The sequence below is a fragment of the Ochotona curzoniae genome, unplaced genomic scaffold (genome assembly GCF_017591425.1).
Source record: "Ochotona curzoniae isolate NIBS_2020 unplaced genomic scaffold, NIBS_Ocur_1.0 contig_4838, whole genome shotgun sequence".
In the NCBI taxonomy this organism is placed as follows: Eukaryota; Metazoa; Chordata; class Mammalia; order Lagomorpha; family Ochotonidae; genus Ochotona; species Ochotona curzoniae.
In genome coordinates this window covers 567154-573900 of record NW_024466399.1, presented here as the reverse complement: position 1 = coordinate 573900, position 6747 = coordinate 567154, and the positions used below count along the sequence as shown (strand labels likewise).

At 50.2% G+C, this 6747-nt stretch overlaps 1 pseudogene; it reads left to right on the top strand.

The window, feature by feature from the left end:
• Window positions 1-4905: 4905 nt before the first annotated feature.
• Window positions 4906-5625, top strand: LOC121161738 (annotated as a pseudogene).
• The last annotated feature ends 1122 nt before the right edge of the window (window positions 5626-6747 follow it).

Genomic DNA, 6747 nt, shown 5'->3' with positions numbered 1-6747 from the left:
GTGCTTCGTCCCGAGGCGATGTTTTTCAGGTGTGTGGTTATCAGGAATTGTGAAGTCTGGCCCAACCTGCTTTTCTCGCTGTAGGTTCTGCTCCTTACAGCTGCCCTGAGCTGCAGCCACTTTCATCTCTGAAGCTGAGCTCACGCAGCCCTCACGGTCCAACTCTCTTGCCCCCTTCTCCTTGGAGACTTGAAAAGTCCTACCCCCACAGCCTGTGCGTAGCTAATGGTAAATTCTTTAGATTCCCTGTCTTTGTTCAACTTCTTCTGTTATAAGAAAAAAATCTGAAATTAAGTAACTTAGAAAGAAAAGAGTGTTGGGGCTGGTGGAACGGTGTAGGAAGTTAAGCCTCTGCCTGCAGTGCCAGCGCCTTGTGTGGGTGCGAGTTCAAATCCTGGCTACTCTGCTTCTAATCTAGCAAGCAGAAGTCCGTGTGTCCTTGCCCAGATGGGAGACCTGGAGGAAGCGGCTGGCTTTAAACCAGCCTAGCTCTGGCCATTGGAGCTATTTGGGAAGTGAGCCAATAGTTAAAAAGATTTCTGTTTCTCTCTCTCTTCAATTCTGTCTTTGAAATAAAATAAATCTTTAAAAAGATAATAAATAAAAGAGATTTGTTGAAGTGATGTGTGTGGCAGAGCAATTCCAGAGAGGTACCAAAGATACCTACACTAAACCCACCTAAGTGGTGAATAGTCAGGTGGCTGTTGAGTCCTAGGTAAGCTGGAACTCTTGCAAGCCCTGCAACACACTGATGCCTTCATAAGTGCCCACGTCCAAGGATGCCATCGTGTTTCATCTGGGACCAAGCGAGTGGTGACGCATGGTTATTTGGATATGAAAGTCCATGTTGGGAATGGTGTGGCCTGTGGCATTGGCATCCTGTAAGGGCACTGGTTCAAGTCCTGGGTATTCCACTTCCTGATCCAGCTCCCTGCTTACAGGGAGTCAACTGAGGATGACTCAAGACCTTGGGTCCCTGAACCCACGTGAGAGACCCAGAGGTCGCTGCTGGCTCATAGCTTCGCGTCAGCTCAGCTCTGGCCATTGCAGACATTTGGGAAGTAAATCAACAGATGGAAGATTCTCTCTCTCTCTCCTCTCTGCAACTGACTCTCAAAAGAAAATATAATAACTCTTTGACAATAATAATAACATATTAAATAAAACGGCATGTTGAGGTGCCATAGAATTCCCAGACAGCTTCCAGTCCCCAGCTTATTATGTAAGGGGTCGGGGGCAGGAGGAGCGCCCTCTTGTGTCCATGCCTGACTTGGTTGAGCGTGCTGCTCAGGCTTTTCCCCCCCTCTCTCTTTTGGCTTACCCACTATCCCAACCGTACACACTGTGGCTTTCCTGAGCACAGGTGTTTTTCTTGTGCCACGTTAAGATGCCTCTGCCTATGATTGGCATTGCCAAGTGATTTCAGATGCTCAGCCTGGCTTCACAGGGTGGCACATCTGAGACTCACTTTCCAGTAGGGTACACCTCCTAAATAAAGATTCTATCGCCTTAGCACGTACCCACTGCAGGCCAAGCCTCCGGTGCGTGAGCCTCCGGTGCGTAAGCCTCTGGCTTGCAAACCCCATCCAAATCACAACTCTGCTGTGTATATGTGCTTTAAACTTCTCTTGTTACTTTTGGCACTTTAGTTGTGATTCCCCAAGCCCTAGCAAATGCTCTGTTTTTCAATAACTTGTCGGTGTGGTATCTTCGAAGTCACCAAACGCTAAAGTCTGAAAACCACCTGTTCTCTGAGCTGGCTCCTGGGCTCTGCACAGACCGGCCTGGTCCCATCCCACAGCCTCTGTGCTCCGAGCAGAGAGACCTAGGATTCCTTGAATTCACTTCCACCGTTGTGTTTAACAGCACTAAATGCACTAGCCACAGGAACCCGGCAAGAAAGACACAAAAAGAGTTCTAGGAGGCATGTAAGAGAGTGAAATCAAACTTTCCAGAATTGAAGAAAATCTTTGTAAAGTGTATATCTGATCAAGGGTTGAAATTCAGTACATGTGGGCTGGCCTTGTGGTACAGCAGAGAAAGCTCCTACTGTAACACATTACCCCATGCAGGCACTGGCTCAAGTCCAGGCTCCACTTGCCGTCCAGCTCCCTGCCTGTGGCCTGGGAAGGCAGTGAGGACGGCCCTAAGCCTTGGGACCCCGCACCCATGTGGGAGACCTGGAGGAGGTTCCTGGCTCCTGGCTTCGGATCGGCTCAGCTGCGGCTGTTGCAGTCACTTGGGGAGTGAATCATCAGACGGAAGATCTTCCTCTCTGTCTCTCCTCCACTCTATATATCTGATTTTGCAATTTAAAAAAAAAAAGAAAAATAAGTCTTTAAAGAAAGGAGCAGCTGAGACATGAATCAGCTTGCATTTAACCTTACTACAGAACTATATTTTTCAAAAATATTGCTAGATTACATAGTAGCTGCATATGTCGTTTTGAGCTGTAACATGTTGGTACATGTGTATGCTGTAAATGACCACAGCATTCAAAATCGGATCTTCTAGGAGCTTTGAAACACACAGAACATTATTTTTGATTATACTCACCCTGCTGCATAATACCAAAACTGACCCCCTTATTTCACTTGCCAATTCCTACCCTCCCCAGCCTGTTGTAGTTGCTGTTTTACTGGCAACTTCTTATTTCTTGATTTATTTATTATAAATTTCTTTTAGTCTTGATGTTGTTTGCATAGTTATACTTCAAATAAGATAAATCATTTTTAAAAATGTAACTTTGTAATTGACACTTAATACTTTTATTTGAGGGATATCATAAATTGATACATGTATATAATATACAATGAACAAGTCAGAATAATCAGTATTTGTCTTTTAAATAGTATATATATATTTAAAGAATATGCGTTCTATGTGTTGGGGACCTCCAAACTTCTCAAATTATTTTGAAATCAGTAACTGGCCCCTGTGGCTATGGTGACCCTACTGTGCTACAGAACATTGGAACACTGCCCTTTCTGAGTGTCTCACGCAGCAAAGAGGAGCTGGCATTACCAGGGCAGCCTGCATCCCTGCCTCTGCTACAGCCCTGCCTATATTGCGCGAATTCTCGAGAACCAGTGCCGGACCAGTGCCGGGCAGAATTAACCAGCATGGCTTCTGGCTCCCATGCGGTGCAGGGTCCCAAGGCTTTGGGCCGTCCTTCACTGCTTTCCCAGGCCACAAGCAGGGAGCTGGATGGGAAGTGGAGCTGCCAGGATTAGAACCGGCGCCCATATGGGATCCCTGGCGCATTCAAGGCGAGGACTTGAGCCACTAGACGACGCCACTGGGCCCTGGAGTACCTGGTTTTGATACCTAGCTCTTGTTCCTGACTCCAGCTTCCTGATAATGTAGACCCTGAAAGGCAGTGGTGAGAGCAAAAGTGGCTGAGTTTGCATCAGCAATAGGATACATCTGCATGGAGTGCTCAGTTCCTGGCTTTGTCCCTGACCACTGCGGTCTCTCTCTGCCCCCTCAAAGACAATTTACATTAGCAAAAAGAAGGGGCTGCCCAGGAAAGTGTTATCCTGCTGGGAGAAAAGCAGCAAATAGCTGGCAGGCGTCCTGGGCCTGGTTAATGCCAAATTTGTGTATGCAAAATTCTTTCTTTCTTTCTTTCTTTCTTTCTTTCTCTCTCTCTTTCTTTCTTTCTTTCTTTCTCTGTCTGTCTCTTTCTTTCCTTTTCAGATATGTAAGGAAGGTAGGGAATGCTGGGCCAAAACACCCCAGGGCAGGAACATGCAGAATGCTTGGCGAAGTGGGTTGGGGGTCTAAATTAGAGTGGGTGTTCGAGGGCAGGTTTGATAGGGAAGGGGCTACTTCTGGGGTCTTCCATGGACCAGGTTACTGTACTTGCTGCTGGAAGGCAAGGGAGCTGAGACAGAGTGATTTAGAGGCAGAAAACCAGAAGGCATGTCTGGGTCAGGCCAAGGCACTCACCCACATGGGAGACTCACTGCCCGTTGGCGTTCACAAGTGCTGGGGTGGGACATGTCACGCTGGGCTGAAGCTCATATCAGAATGCGCAAAAACCGGATCTGGGGGCAGCTTCTATAAGGGAATTTTAGGCCTGTCTCTGTGGACCTGCAGCACCCTCCTGTTTTTGCACATGGCTTGAGGCAAGCTGGGCCACATATCTCACCTGCCAAAACCTACCTGACACATGCAGGAGCTGGGGTTGGAAGGAGGCGGGGTGAGGCCAGGCCGCAGCACCCTTTTGCACATGCAAAGGCCAGGTCTAAAGGCAGACCATGACAGGCAGGGCTGTTATACCTGCCAGCATTTGTGGGAACTAGGGCTGGGACCAGGCCTGGGAAGAGAACCTGGGGAACTTCACTGCTTGGCTGCAGCTCCCATTGAGGCACAAAGAGTCAGGGCTGGGGGAAGGCAAGGATGCAGCACGTATGTGCTGGGCCTGGGGATGGGCCAGGTGGGCCAGGTCATAGCACCTGCTGGTACATACAAGAGCTGGGACAGAGTGTATGCCATGCCCAGTTGGGCTAGGCTGCAACACCTGCCAGTGACAGCAGGTGGACCCACCAGCACATGCAAGACCCAAGACCTGGTAGGGGAACTCTGGGGATCCCCCTGCTGTGCTACACCTCCTAATGATATGTGTGAGAGCCAGGACTGAGGGCACACCAAGCTGGGCAAGGCCGTAGCACCCACTGACGTGCATGCCAGCAGGGTCTGTGGATGGGCCAGACTGGGTTAGGCTGCAGTACCTGCTGCCACTCCAAGAGCCAGAATGGGTGTTAGACATGCTGGACTAGGCCACGGCACCTGCTGGATCACGTGAGAGCTGGGTCCGAGGATGGGCTGGGCTGTAGCATCTATTGTAAGAGTCAGATGAGGAAGTGCATGTGCACCATCTGGTCCACCTGGATCGTGAGCATGGCCGAGCAGTTGCTGTGGGCAACTCAGGGGTGGGTACAGCCCTCATGGGGCACCATGGGATGGTTGGACTCCTTCAACGCTGCCACCCAGGGACCTGCTAGTGAGGACTGCAACACAGAGGACACTCCTGATGCGCTTGGGCCTTTTTCTCATTGAACAAACCTTAAGGCTAACAGCTGTGAAACTGGGGAAGGCAGGCCAGAATTGAACAGTAAGGTATTGGAGAGTGGTAGCTGATTGAGAAACTGTAAGGAGGCAGACCCAGAGATGCGTGGAAAACACTAAGATATTTGGAATCCAGAGCTTTTGTGAAGACTTGGCAGAGGTGGCAGACACTTTGGACAAGATGACTGAGTCAACTTGTGCAGGCACAGAACCTGGCACCAGACCCTCACTCTGGAGAAGGCCTTCCGGGGTTGCCACTCGGAGGAGCAAAGCTGAAAAGTGTGTTTGCCAAGCATGACCTGGAGAAGATGGCACCCATGGGCATGAACCCTCTGTCAGGTGCCAGCTGGGGTGCAGCCTGGCACCGTGGCATTAGGAAGGCTAGACAGCTACAGACTCCGTGGCCACACCATTGGACTCGCCCAGGCGGAAGTGGCTGTAGAGCCCTCAGAAGTCGGTTCACGGGTCATTGAGGAACTGTTCCTATGGCTTCTGTCCAAATATGTTTACAAAAATGGGACTCTGATGACTTTCAATCCAAAATCCTTGTAACTGTCTTTTCAACGAAACATTCTTTCCTGGTGGACCTTGTCACGGAACTTGTATAGTATCCTGGTTTTTTGTTTGTTTGGGAGTTGTTTTAACATGTGGGTACCAAGAAGATAAAACTTGGTAATTGTAAGCTTAGATCATTTGGGTTGATATATATATACATGTTTTAGTTCCTTGCCAAAAAAAAAAAAAAAAAAAAAAGCTGAAATGGGTGCAGGCCATTTAGACTAGGCCACAGCACCCACCAGTGTGTGCCAGGACTCAGGGTTGGCCATGTCAGTCTGGGCATAACACCCACCGAAACATGCAAAATTGGGGGCTAGGAATGAGCCTGGTAAGGGAACTTGGGGACTCTCCTGCACAGCACAGCTCCCGTGGGTGAACATGAGAGCCAAGGCAAGGAGCAGGATAGACCAGGCTGGGCTGCAGCAGCCACTATTGTATGTGTGAGCCAGGTCTGGGAGCATCCGGGCAAGATCGGCCCACCACACACACTGCCATGAGCGAGAGCCAAAACAGGTACTGTTCAAGCCAGGTGGGACTGCAGCATCCACCCGTTCACATGAGGGCTGGGAGAGAGTTAGCCTGGGCTATGCCACTATACCTACTGGTGAAAGCTGGGCTGAGGCATACTGGGCTAAGCCAGGGTGTGGCACCTGCTGACAAACGCAGAGACTGTGAGCGGGCCATCTCAATCTGGGCCTGGTGGGGGAACTTTGGGCACTTCCCAAATGGGCCAGCGCCTCCACTGTTGAGCGTGAGAGTTGGGACTGGGGGTGGACCAGACTGAACAAGGCAGCAGCACCTGTCAGTACCCATGAGGGCCAGGTCTTGGGGCAGGGTGGGCTGAGCTAAGTCACAGCACCCATGGGCGTGCTCGAGAGCCTGATGGGATGCAGGCTAGGCTGAAGCAGAGGTTGGTATGTGCAAAGCCGTGGCTGCGGTGCTGACCTGGTAGAGTTTACTGGGGATCACCCCAACCAGGCAGCAGTACCCACCGGTGTGCGTGAGGACTGGATCTGTGCTAGGCTGGCTGGACTGGGCCACAGCACCCATTGCTTTGTGGGAGATATGGAACTGGTACAAAACTGACCAGGTGGCTTATAATCACTGTTTTGTATG